The sequence below is a fragment of the Paroedura picta genome, chromosome 2, assembly GCF_049243985.1.
Source record: "Paroedura picta isolate Pp20150507F chromosome 2, Ppicta_v3.0, whole genome shotgun sequence".
NCBI classification, from domain to species: domain Eukaryota; kingdom Metazoa; phylum Chordata; class Lepidosauria; order Squamata; family Gekkonidae; genus Paroedura; species Paroedura picta.
The window spans coordinates 49,638,541-49,652,015 of record NC_135370.1 but is presented as its reverse complement, the minus strand read 5'-3'; the positions used below and the strand labels follow the sequence as shown (position 1 = coordinate 49,652,015).

The following is a 13,475-nucleotide window of genomic DNA, read 5'->3' as shown; positions in this document are numbered from 1 at the left end:
AATCTATACTTAGCTTACCAAAGGGACTAGCAGTACTATTCTATTCTAAGAAAACCTCATCACTTTCTGAACCACTGGGTATGAAAAACTCATTGCTGTGGAAAGACCATCTGTGTTGGTTAGTCCACAGTGGAATGAACTGCTTAAATAAGTTTGTTCACACTTGCTGTGGTGCCAAGGCTCTCTTCAGTGTTTTGCTTCTTCTTGGATACAGGGCCCATAAGGAATGATAGTGTATTGATACACAGACAAACAAGGAGCCTCCAGAACTCTTTTTATATAGTCCATCTAACTATAGAAGTGACACATGGACTATCACATCTCCTGTTGTGATCCATGTGGTTGCTATGGACCTGACTTATAGTTGCATTCTGTATCCTTACTGCATCATAATAGCTACTTTAGGAGTTCAAAAAACTCCCAATCATTTCAATCACTTATTAAAAAACATATCTGTTTTCTCATAATTAATGACCAATACTACATGATATAAACCTAAATCAGTAACGGACAACCTGCTATTCCCATGTTAGCAAATGTCTTGTGTTTTTGTACTGTACATTTTCTTAGGGGTGTGACTCTGACTCTTGGTTGGTTTAAACATATTAAATTATACTTCTCTGCTTGAATTCCAAGATTGTTCCAAGTTATCTCTTTAGGAGTTCTCTGTTCTCTTGGCTTATCAAAGAATTTTGAATGGTAACCCACACAGTTTTCTCGGAATAGCTTATTCATTTGGTAAACACCCTTTGGCTTTTTATCCTTGGTCCTTGAACAGTGTATGGCTTCCTGCAATAGTCAGCCATTATCATTCAAGACAACTTTTTAGTAGCCATCACTTCTGCTTGTGGTAAATTACATGTGTTTCACTATGAGCCACCTTGCCAACAGGTGCATCAAAAACAAACATACTGTGTCTTGGAACATCTCATCATTGGAAACAGTGGCTGACTTGGGTGTTTTGCCTTTGCTGAACTTTTATTTTTGGTATTAAGGTCGTCTTCATGAGGACAAACAGATCATTGCTGAAGCTGTTAATTGATTGTGTCTTCTGCTGTATAGTCCTAACCAATGAAAGTCCTCTATTCAGGTATATTGAAAATGAACCACAATGCAGATTGAATGTTCATTGTCAATCTTTTGTGCAGTCCCACATGGAAACTGAGCATGAGCAAGCCTGTCATTGAGAGATTTTTACAGCTAAAAGCCACCCACCTAGATAGCGTTCATACATTTGCCAACCTGGGTCTCCTGACCAAAGGATTATCGTTATGTCACTCCTTCAAGGTCCTAATATTCTACTACAAAATTGTTTGCCCCTTAAGAAGGTTATACCAAATGTAAGAACAGTCCAAAACCCAGATGGGGTAACAGTCCCAGATAGTTAGGGACTCATTCCAGCCTCAGAAGCCCATGTTCTTAGAAGCTACCCCTATACCTGTCAAAATTGGGGTTACACAATCCTATCTTAATACTGTGTGAGAGGTAATTACATCTGATAAATGGGTCTTTTCAGAGGTTAAAAATGGTTGTAGGTTAGACTTTCATTATATTCCCCTCCAAATGAACAGTAAATAATTTGGTACCTGACACTAAGGTATCATTATAAGACCCTTTATAAAAAGGGAGCAATTGAAAGGGTTCTGGATTATCAGTCTCCAGAGGGCTTTAAATTCTGCCTGTTTCTGGTAGAGAAAAAGGGTGACAGGCTTAAGCCTTTAAGTTCCACATGATTTTGTTGCCCTCAGTTTTGCAGTTATTAAAAATGGATTTGTGGCTTATTGATATAGATTTGAAAGATGCCTACTTTCATATCTCCATTACCAAAACTACATTTTCCCTGTGTTGTTTTGCACTTTGGGTTGGCCACTGTCCCTCAGGGTCTTTATGAAGTGTATGGCTCCTGTGATGATGTACCTTAGTTTTCAAAATTGTACCATCTTCCCTTATCCTTAGGATTGCCTCTTAGTGGTATGTTCTGGCATATTGCTCTGTGGTGTTAACCTCCTTGTTAATTCAAAGAAATATAGAATGATCCCCTTTGAGAGGTTACAGGTTATTGGGGCCATCTCAATTCTGTAGCAGTCAAGGGGTTCTTGTCATCTGACAGAGTCCAGGCCCTCCCTGCCTTAGTTAAGCACTTTAACATTCATTTTTTCCAAACAGTGAGCAACACTGTATGCCTTCTGGGCCTAATGGCTTCTGCTTTGGCTGTGTTACCCTTGGTAAGGTTTTAGACTCATTGTGAGGACTTTTTGGCCCAAGGTACTTCATCTTCTCAGTACAGACTGTTGCATACCGGTGTCTTAGAACTGTGTGTAATGTGTCATGCCCTTAGCTGCTGCACAGATATTGTTCAAAACCATTCAATCCTAGCCTAAATGGACAGTACTATCTTGGTGTTCTACTTGAACAAGCAAGGAATCATAGGATCCAGGTTGTTATGTCAGGAAGCCTTGGGAGTCTGGGTACAGGTAGTGAAGTTGCAGGCTTCATTCCGTGCTATTCTTAACTCTGGACTATTCTTAACTCAGGAAAGCAGATATTTTGAGCATGATGCTATCCTGCTTGCACAGTTGGTCCATCAAGGACACCTGCCTGAAGCTGATATTTTCCCATTGGGGGTTCCCAGACTTAGACCTGTTTGCTATAGGGGAGGATTCCAAAGTTCCCAGGTTTTGTTCCAAGGTAGGAAAAGACTGGGGTTTGATCAAAGATGCTTTCCAGATTCTGTGGCAAGGGGGCCTGTTGTTCCTCTACTTATCAGAATCATAGAGAAGGTCAAGAAAGGTGATAGAAATATAATATTGGTAGACCTTTTCTGGGATTGCTAGATTTGGTTTTCAGCACCAGTGGACCTGCCACAGGATCAGTTCCTCGAACATCCCAGTTCTAGTGAGCATTGGCCAAGAACTACACCAAGATGTCAGTCACCTAAGCTTGACTGCATGGAGGCTCTAGATCTGATATTTGCACAGGAGGCAAATAAGATCCTTCTGTGTTCGGATAAACCATTCACTAGAAAGCCTTGCCATCTTAAATGGAAATGTTTTTCTGAATGGAATAGGAATAAGAATCTCATTTGAGCTAGAGTGCCTCTGCTGGCCATCTTTGAATATTTGCTTTCCATTAGGTCTGGGGGACTGGCCTACTTTTCTCTAAAATCACAGCAGTTATTTTGTCCTATCATCTGAGATTAGATGGTAAATCAGTCTTTTTGTGCCAATTGTCTAAAAGATTCTGAAAGACTAATTCAAACTCTATCCTCCCTGGGACACACTGGTTGTTGAATGGTCCCTGTCCCTAGTACTTTCACAACTAATATTTTTGCCCTTTGAGCATTTGGCTTCTTGCTCTGTGGTAAAATTGTCCATTGAAGTCTGTTATTTAGTGGTTGTGAACTCTTTTAGGTAGGTCAGCAATTTAGGTGCTTAAGGTACTTCCCAAAAGAGTGGTCCTCAGACCCATCATACAGTTCCAACCCAAAGTGGTGTCTACATTCTACCCGTCTCAGGAGCTCATTCTGACAGTATTTTTCCCCCTGCCAGAATCAGAGAATGGGAAGGCCCTGCACAGTTTAGGTGTAAGAAGGACTTTATTGTTTTACTTAAAAAGAACCCTGTTTTAGAAAGAACAAGGTACTTTTTTGTTTTGATGGTCCTAATGGGGTAAAAGAACTCCATCTCAGACTTTGTCTAGTTAGACTGTGAATATGATCAGGACAAGCTGCCATTTCCTTTGGAGGTTCAGGCCCTTTCTGCCAGAATCAGAACCACACAGAGCTGGAAGAGACTACAAATGGCCATCCGGTCCAGCCCCCCCACCTTCTTGGGAACTTAAAAATCACACACTCCTGACAGGTGCTCATCCAATCTCCTCTTCAAAGCTTCCAACAAATGAGATGCCACCACAATCCCAAGGCAACATATTCCGTATACAAACTGCCCTCACCATCAGAAAATACTTTCTGATATTTGAGTGAAGCCTCTTTTCCCATAATTAGAATCCACTGCTCCTAATCCTTGTCTCTAAAGCTGCAGTAAACAAGTTCAACATATCTACCTTTTATGTAGTTAAACACAGCTATCATGTCAACCCTTATAAGGCATGGATTCCAACCCCTCAATCATCCTAGTCACCCTTCACTGAAAACATTCCAACTTCAGTATCTTTCTTGAACTGCAACAACCAGAACTAGACACAGTATTCCAAATGAGGTCTAATGAATCTGGAATAGTGTGGTATTATAACTTCCCTTGTTCTAGTTTCTATGCTCCTAGCAATGCATTGGAGTCTTCAGCTGCTTTCTTGGATGGTCCTGTAGCCAGAGATTTGTCGAGATTGGTCTTCAGCTGATAAGCTTGTGCATCCCTATGCCCTGGACCTGGATATGGGGAAACAGGAACAAATGAGCAAAGCGGTTTTGCAGTCCTTATTCCAGTGACAAGAGCACCTAGTGGTAAGTAGCTTGTTAGAATTCCCATGTGGGACTGCACAGAAGATTGATGATGAAAACAGGGTTGCACTTACCTGTAACTGTTATTCATCAAGGATCTTCTGTGCAGGCACACGTGCCCTTCCTCCAGCCCGACTGTATGATCTCTTTTAGCTTCAGCAGTGCTTGAGATATCAGGGTGCACTGGTGCTCTGGAGTTCATGACCATTTGGGCAGGAAGGTTCTCTTCCCTCACTGGCAGTGACTTACATTGGCACACAGCATCCCTGGAGGCTTTTAGCTGTAAAATCTTCCCTTTGGCAGGCCTGCTCATGCACAGTCCCCTTGTATGCCTGCACTGAAGATCCTCAATGAACAATCATTACAGGTAAGTGCAAGCCTGTTATCTTTGTCATTTCACCTATCAAGTGACTATTTCCTCAGTATGTTGTCATGGAATACTTGTTTCTGGGTCTGTGTGAAACTGCTAGATGGCTTGTTCTGTCTAAGTTCATCAGAAGCTATGATCTTGATGTCAAAGCTAGCCCAGGTGTGTAATTCAGGAGGACCATTCCCTTTCAGTAACACTATCACCTGCCCAACTGTTATGACTCATTCAGCAGTTAAATCGGAGTATTCTGTAAAAAAAAATGTAATTAGTATATTTTGGCAAGGGTAGCCTGTACCCACCATGTCATTAAGAAATCTTAAGTATCATTAAGTGGGGTGGTAGATTTCATAAATGCACCTCTCCAGCTGCATCCCACTGAGTCTACAAAAATTTTGGTGCTGGAGGATAATTGCTCTCTGAGGATCAACATACTGGGAGTCTGAAGTGGGAAAAGGGCATTTGCAGAATTACCTCCCTCCCTTAGGGAAACCTGCCCTTAAGTTTTCAGATATAGGCTGATATAAACAGGTACTAGGAAATTGCTGTATTTATTGGAGTTACCAGTGCAAGTGGATTAGTATTCAACTTCTCGTGCACATCAAAGAGATTTTGATGTTATATAGAAGGTCATAAGTATGTCATCTGCTTTGCTAAAGTTTAGACTAAAAGGATACACAACTTGAGACTGGTGCTTTGAGGAAGCTTAGGGGTAATTTGCTAATGGGGGCACAGCTATATTTCTGTAGTTAAGGGTATCTGCAGATCAATTACTGAGTGTACAAAATACCAAGCACAACACTACTGCAGCATTACCAGTGATGTTACTCCAATGCTGGAAGAATCCCGGCACAAATGGTACAGTATCATTCCTGCAGCTATCTTCAGAATGAAGTATGTAGACCAGGATTTTTACAGGGTTTTTCTCTCCAGATATTTATTTTGCATTAGTTCCTTTGACTTTGTGTCCATTAAATGTATAAATTGGCTGCTGTTAGTACAAAAATCTGTTCTTTGTCTACATGGAGATTTTTTTTAAAGCAAAGCAGTACGAAAGTGACAATAAAAGTTTCTTTTTTAATAAATGAAGCTATTTAGGATTTAAAATGTTAATTTAACTGTTTTTTGTTGGTGAAATGAAGCATGCAGTTTCTGTAATATTTGAAAAACAAAGTTATCTGAAGATAATAATGCTACTGTCATTTGTACATATGGCTGCACAAAGAGAAAAGAACTCTTGCTTCTGCAAAGTTCAATTAGGTACAGAATTGACTTGAGCCATCTGTTACTGAAATCTATAATTTTTATTATTTATTTCAGCGCAGCTGAAGTCTCATAACACTGCCTTATTTTGTAGTTTTGTTGTTAATTACAACAGGCTAAGTCATGTAGTGATTGCCGAAACATTACCAAAACAACATTTCTGTTCATTCATGGTCTTTAGTATTAAACAATGCTAAGATGGTATGTGTGTTGTCTAACAACTCACTTGCTTCTTAAATCATGTGGACATCCAAATTTTATGCAGACATTAAGCTGATATTGTATAGGCTTTATTCAGAAAAGCTTAACTGATATCCCACTTACGGCAAATCTATTCTACTTTACTTTGGAATAGCCTGTACCCTAACTATAGGGTATGGGGCAACTCACACAACCCTTAAGTTGCCATCACAAACGTCATAGATAATCTGTCCGTTTCCTCAATCTTACAGCACTCTTGGGCTATTTTAGGACTTTTCCTGAAGTCAAAAGAAAACAAGAAACCTAGGGCACCTTAAATATTTGGCTAATTTGTTGTAACTAGGTATCTGGCATGTCAAACTATTGGAGCAGGATGTAAGAAATGGGAGAATGGTTTGTTTATAACTGGCTAGTTTTTAAGCACTCCTGTGTAAACTTAGAATTTAAGGAACTGTAAAGTCATCAACACATTTTATATTTTAGTGTGAGCTTGGAAAATATGTAGGAAATCCAGACACCATGAAAGAAGTCTTACAGACTCCTCACATTAGAAGACTGTGTGAAAACAGGAGTGCTAAATCTACTTTCCCAAGTGTTTCATAGCCTCTTGCACAAATAGATGTGTAAGAATTTGCCCTATACCTGACTTATTGTAGCACTCTTGACATTCATTTCTAGGAGACTCTTTAACAGCTCTTCCCCTTCTATTCATAGTCCTTTGGATATGCTATACTACCTTGTGATGGCAGAATTTTTTTTTTCATGTATGTAGATTGGTTTGCGTTCTGCAGGGCAAGTTAATAAAGGGCATTTTAATTATGATTTCTTATTATTGCTTTATTCCTCATAAATGCTTTGTCATATAATTTTGGATCATGGAATTATTTTATGGTTACACTGAAAAATTGTACTTAAGACCCAGATAAATGTTATGGGTGCTAATGTAGTAGATTACATGTCCCTGAGGGAAGTAGTAGTTCATATTCATAGCTTCTGTATACACATGGAACTGTATGATTGCAGTAGTTTCAAAGATGGAGAGGAGTTTCAAAGCTTTTCTGAAGCAGTCTTTAAGCTCAGGAGTGCTCCCCCTCTCCTTCCATCTCTAGAAAGACCAAAGGGTCGTTGTGATAAAAGCAGGGTGAGCATCTCCCATCATTTGTCTTCTTTCTCCAGTGAGGTGAGGATGTACCTCTTTGGTGCCTCAGGAACAAAACAGTCTTTTTTCACAGAGTACTCTGAACACTGTCTACCTACAAATAGATAGGATGGTTTTATTTAAGAAATGAGGAAAGTGCAGTGCTAAAATGATGATTATTCCTCATGCCCCCTATACCTAAGAGAGGGCCACAATTCAGCCATGTGCCCAGCATGTCAACACCTCACTTTCAAGGCCTACAAAGGGGGAGCAGCAAGGCTGAAGTGATTTAAGGAAAAGTCCTGGCCGTTCCAGAGTCCTACAGAGAAAACAGACCCAGACGGACAGGTCAGCATCAGAACTGCCTCAAGTCTAAAAGAAGTACCAAACACTTGCAACGAAACAAGAGTCCAACTCAGTCGCCATCAACTCAACATTGTTTGAGTTCACCTCAGAACCAATGATCCCCATCACCACAGCCTCACTTCCTGACTTGAATTCATCAGTCCTCCCCTGTCCTGATGGTTGGTACCTTCTCGGAGCTGGGTTTTGACAATGATGATATTTAAATTGAAATCTCCCCAATGTCATGGCTTGCAATCAAGGATCAATGTCAGCTCACTTTCATGACCACCATCAAGAATAGTATATCAGTCCCAGTATATCAGCCGGCCACACAGTTGATTTAATCTTCGGTGCTGGGGTAGATGTGGATCTGATGGCGATGGATCCCGTTCCATGATCAGACCACTATGCCCAGCTCAGGATACCACCACCACCCTGCCGGGACAGGGGGTGTATTTTAGCCCACCCGCAGAGACTCATGGAGGTGACTGGATTCCTGAATGCTCTGTGGGACCCAATGCCTCCTGGTGACTCACTGGCAGTACTAGTGGAGGACTTTCAGTCCCATTTAACTGCTGCCATTGACAAGATCGCTCCTGGGCACACTCTCTGACCATCTCTGGTCTACCTGGGAGCTAAGGGAGAGGAAGAGGGAAGTGAGACAGCTAGAGTGAGTGTGGAGGATGACTCATGACAAAGCAGCAAGAACATCTTATTGTATACTTATGAGGGCATATGAGATAGCAGGTAGGGCAGCTAAATGTGAGTTTTATGCCACCTCTATTGCATTTGCGAGCTCTCACCTGGCCTATTATTTAGGGTAGTTCAGCCTCTGATCACCCTTGAGGAAGGGCACCAAAATAGTACACAGTTGGCTGTGAGGCATTAGTGAGCTTTTCCATGGACAACATCCTATCGCTCTGCCGGGACCTTCCTGCCACCTTTAATACAGAGATAGAACTAGAGGCCCCATGGCCGTCTTGGAGGGATACGTTTGATGGCTTCCAGTGGCTCTCAGGAATCGTGGATGAGTTGCTGGGGTCAGTGAGGGTGACCACCTGTCTCCTTGATCCCTGTCCAACTTGGTTGCTCAAGACAAGGGTCCAGCGGATAGGAGGCTCTCTGGGAGTTCCCTGTGGCGCTGAAGGAGGCAGTGGTTCATCCCTTACTAAAAAAATCCATTCTTGGATCCACAAGACCCGGCCAGCTACCACCCGGTTTTGCATCTTGCATTTCTGGGTAAAGTAATTGAAATGCTGCAATGAACCAGCTCCTGGCATATTTGGAGGAAGCTTCCATGCTCGACCCATATCAGTTGGGCTTCTGTTCTGGCCACAGGGTAGAGACGGTGTAGTTGCCTTGATAGAAAATCTCAAGTGCTAGCTGGATTCGGGCAGCTTGGCCATCCTTATGATGCTCAATTTGTCGACAGCGTTTGACATTGTTAACCACGAGTTCTTGGCCCACCGCCTTACCAGGGATTCAGGGGATATGCCTTTAATGGCTGTGCTCCTTTCTCTGGAACAGAGGATGGCAGTGGGGGAGTAATTATCACACCCTTATCTGCTCCCTTGTGGGGTCCCACAGGGGGTGGTACTCTCCCCGACATTATTTAACATCTTTATGCACCCTCTGGCACAGCTGGTCTGGAGTTATGGGCTAGAGTGTCACCAATATGCAGATAACATTGAGCTCTATCTCCTCATAGACAACTACCCGAACTCCCCTCCTCCAGATACATTTGCCAGATGTTTGGTAGCCATTGCTGGATGCTTACAGCAGAGTTGCCTGAAATTCAACTCCTCCAAGACATAGGTCCTGTAGCTGGGCAGAAAGGTAGCAGAACAGGAAGTGCACTTACCCACCCTGGCCTGGGCACAACTTAACATCTCATTCTCAGCCAGTGATCTGGGGGTGATTCTGGATACCTCCCTTTCTATGGAGCCCAGGTCACACGGCACCTCCGCCAGTCAAGTCTTCTTTCACCCTTTCTTCCCCCAGACTGCCTAGATACAATGATCCATGCAATGGTCACCTCTAGGCCAGACCTCTTTAACTCGCTCTACATGGGCATACCCTTTTCCTTGACACAGAAACTCCAGCTGATGTAGAATGCAGCTGCTAGGGTCCTCACTGATACATCTTGGAGGGCCAATATCCAGCCTTTGCTGAGGCAGCTGCATTGTTTGCCATTCCCTGCCTGGATTAGGTTGAAGGTCTTGGTGTTAGCCTTTAAGGCCATCTGTGGCTTGGGCCCTGCCTATATGAAAGATTGCTTGTTTTCTTATTCCTCCCACAGCGTTATCTCCTCTGCAGGTGTTAATCTACTGGAGGTCCCTGCCCCTAAAGAAATATGCCTGGCCTCGGTCTGGGCCAGGGCCTTTTCGGTCCTGGCCCCAACCTGGTGGAATGAGTTCCCAGGGGAGCTGAGGGCCCTGACAGAACTATCAGAGTTCCAAAAGGCCTGAAAAATGGAGCTCTTCTGCCAGGTCTTTGGTTGAGGTCTGAGCCAGGAACAACAGGGGGCCCTCCTCAGGCTATGCAGTAACATCTAGCGTACTCCACCCTAGAGGGTAGATGACTTCAGGGATGCGGGGAGCGATTATACGACCAATCTTGTTTTATCTTCTTAGTTTATTCTCTGTTGTTCTGTTATGGGATGGGATTTTTATCATATTTTATTGGGGGGTTATATTTTGCCCTACCACGAGTCTGCAGAGAGTGGTGGGCTAAACATCTAAGAAAGAAAAAGAAATACAGATGAGATCTTTGAGGTACCTCCGCACCACAGAATTATGAGCAATCCGACCCACAACCACCATATCAGTTGACACTAAAGCAAAATCCTTGGGGCCCATTCATGATGCCACCAAAGTGGGCACAATGGGCATCCCTACAGTTTCCATATTTATGGAAATCTGCAAAACATCCACCAAGTTCCAGATAAGATCTGCAACATCACTACCACTCTGATGGGGACTTCCCTTATCATGTTTCCAACTTAGGGGATGCATTGTACTAAATTTTGGAAGCAAACACAGAGTACTTCAATTCCATCCCCTGAGGATACAGTCGCTGACCCATCAGCTCCTTTGACAACAGAGAACCTGAAGATGTATTCAAAGCAGCAAAAGGCTTCGGTCTAGAATTCAGTGTTTTGGAACCACAGCTGTCTGATCCTATAATGAAGGTTCTGTACAGTCCCAATTCTGGTCCTGGGGCACTTCTGTTGCTGCAAGAGAGGGGCCTGTGACTTTTTATTTAGACATCTTTATAGGAAAAGATGCTACAGTTTCTGCTGCTTGTCAAGAAGCAGAGTGTAGCTAAGGTTTTCATTGCAGTGGGACAAAAATTAGGTTTACAACAGCTCAGTGCTGCAAGGCATAGAGCTGGTTGTAATAGCAGGTCTATTGTCTTTAGTATTGTCATTTGAAGGTTTCATGGTTATGCTCTTCAGCCCTTCTATTGGAGTAACAATAGGTAATCTCCCAAAATCGCAACCAAACCAATTTGGATAGAACTAAGAAAAATAAGTTTACAGCAAAATCTCTGGGCATAACCCATTCATCATCTGCACCTTTCAAACAAAGGTACTCTCCAAAGAATACTCAGAGGTATCCTTAGTCAAGGCCTGCCAGGTGCAGGACTACAAATATCAATCCCCTCCAACAGGGCTTCAGTCTACCCTATACTCAGCAATCCCAACCCAAGAGGAAGGGTTGGCAATGAAGGCAGAATCTCCCTCAGGCCCCTAGGGATCAGCACACAAGAAGTGCCCCCATCATCCTGAGTAGGCTCAGACCACTGTTTTTTTAACAGTATGTCCAGATTTTTTAACAAATGGTACCAGATTACCATTGACACGGTGTTGTACATGATAAAAACAAGTTACTTTCTCAATTTCAAATTGCTACCTCCACTTGAATGTGATTCAGGCTGATCCTGGAAACCATCTCTTTTCCTAACACAAGAAATCTCCTCCCTATTAGCCAAAGGAGTGATTACAAAACCTGATCCTAAAGGGCAACCAAAAGGGTTCTTCTCTAGATACTTTACTGACAAAAACAGTGGGAACAAGAGGCCCATCTCAGACCTAAGGTCCTTGAATAAACATCCGAGCATTCCAACATTTAGAATGCAGTCCATTCAGGAAGTGATATATTTTATAATGCCCATTGTGTGTTTTGGTAGTTCTAAAAGAGGCATATTTCCACATCTCAATACAAAAATATTAGAAAATACTTAAGAGAGTTTACCTGTGCAGGTACTGCCTATGAGTTTACAATGCTTCCCTTTGGACTCACCAACACATTTAGAGTATTAACCAAATCTGTGGCAGAAAAGATAGCTCACTAGCAGTTGTAGGATAATACAGTGTTCCTTTAACTGGACGATTGGCTTTTCATCAGAAAGGACTAGGCCAGAAGAGCTAGTTAAGAACTTGAATTTGGCACTACATACTATCCAATCACCTGGGGTTTTGGTAAACTGGGAGAATACCACCTTTCTCCTGTTCAGTCAGTCAGTTTCATTGGAGCTACATTGGATTCCCACAAAGAGAAGACATATTTGCCCTTTCCCACCAGCGGCAAGAAATTGTGAAGAAATTTATGTTTAAAAGATACCAATCAGCCAAGCATATACAAGAAATGCTGAGTTATATGGCTTTGACCACTGCAGTACTCCCATATGTTCTCTTACTCTTGAGGCCATTGCAGAATTGGTTTATAAGCTATCTTAATAGCCACTCTGACAGTGGGGGAAATTTTCTGTCCTGAGAGCCATTGCAAGGTCCCTTTTGTGGTGCTCCTTATCTGAGAACCTCCTCAAAGGAATCCCTCTAGGGGTCCAATACCATGATGACTATCTGTTCATGGACACGTTGGAGTGCTCACTGCTATAGGTTAAGAGTGTGGGGGACATGGAGTAAAAGAATCCACATTTAATATTAACTTTTTAGGCCTGAGAGCCATCAAACTTGCCCTCACTTTTTTGCAGAGATCATCAGAGGAAAACCACCTGGCTAATCCTGCTAGAAACAAGGAGGCATGGAATGCCTGTGCAGAGAAGCCGCACATATATGGCAATAAGACACAGAGTCCAGTTGACAGCAGGTCTAAGCAACCCAATAACAGACACTTTAAGCAGAGACACAAGTGTAGAACAAGAGTGGTATGTATCAGATCACTATCTGGCCCCAATCTTCAATGAATGGGGAGTCCCCTAGTCCCTTTCTGGCTAGGAGGGTAGGGTTCCCCACATTGTGGAAACTTGCCAGAGTGAAAAATATTGCATTACTCCCCCTCCCCCTATAAGACTTTCTCTACCTCAGGCCTGTTTATCACCACACCTGTCTGCCTGGTTAATCCAACAATATGAGTAAAACTCTCCTTATGGATTATATGAGCTTGATGTTCTCCCATGTGGGGCTGCACAGAAGCCATGAAGATGAAAACAGGGTTGCACTTACCTGTAACTGTTGTTCATCAAGTGGTCTTCTTTGCAGGCACACGTCCCTCCCTCCTTTCCCCGCTGTGGGCTGCCATTGTACAGGGGCCTCCTTATGTTAGTGAAGGGAACTGTGGAAGGTAGTATTCACCACATGACTCTTTAGGTAGGAAAAGGAATCTATAGAGATGGAAGGGGAGGAAAAGCACTCCTGAGCCTAGAAGCTTTTTCAGAAAGGCCTGGAAACTCCTCTCCAT

General features: G+C 42.7%; 1 protein-coding gene across 5 annotated transcripts in view; it reads left to right on the top strand.

Moving 5' to 3' along the window:
* MBD5 (methyl-CpG binding domain protein 5) overlaps positions 1-13,475 on the top strand; it is a 180,663-nt gene that overhangs the window by 157,000 nt on the left and 10,188 nt on the right. The window lies entirely within an intron of this gene.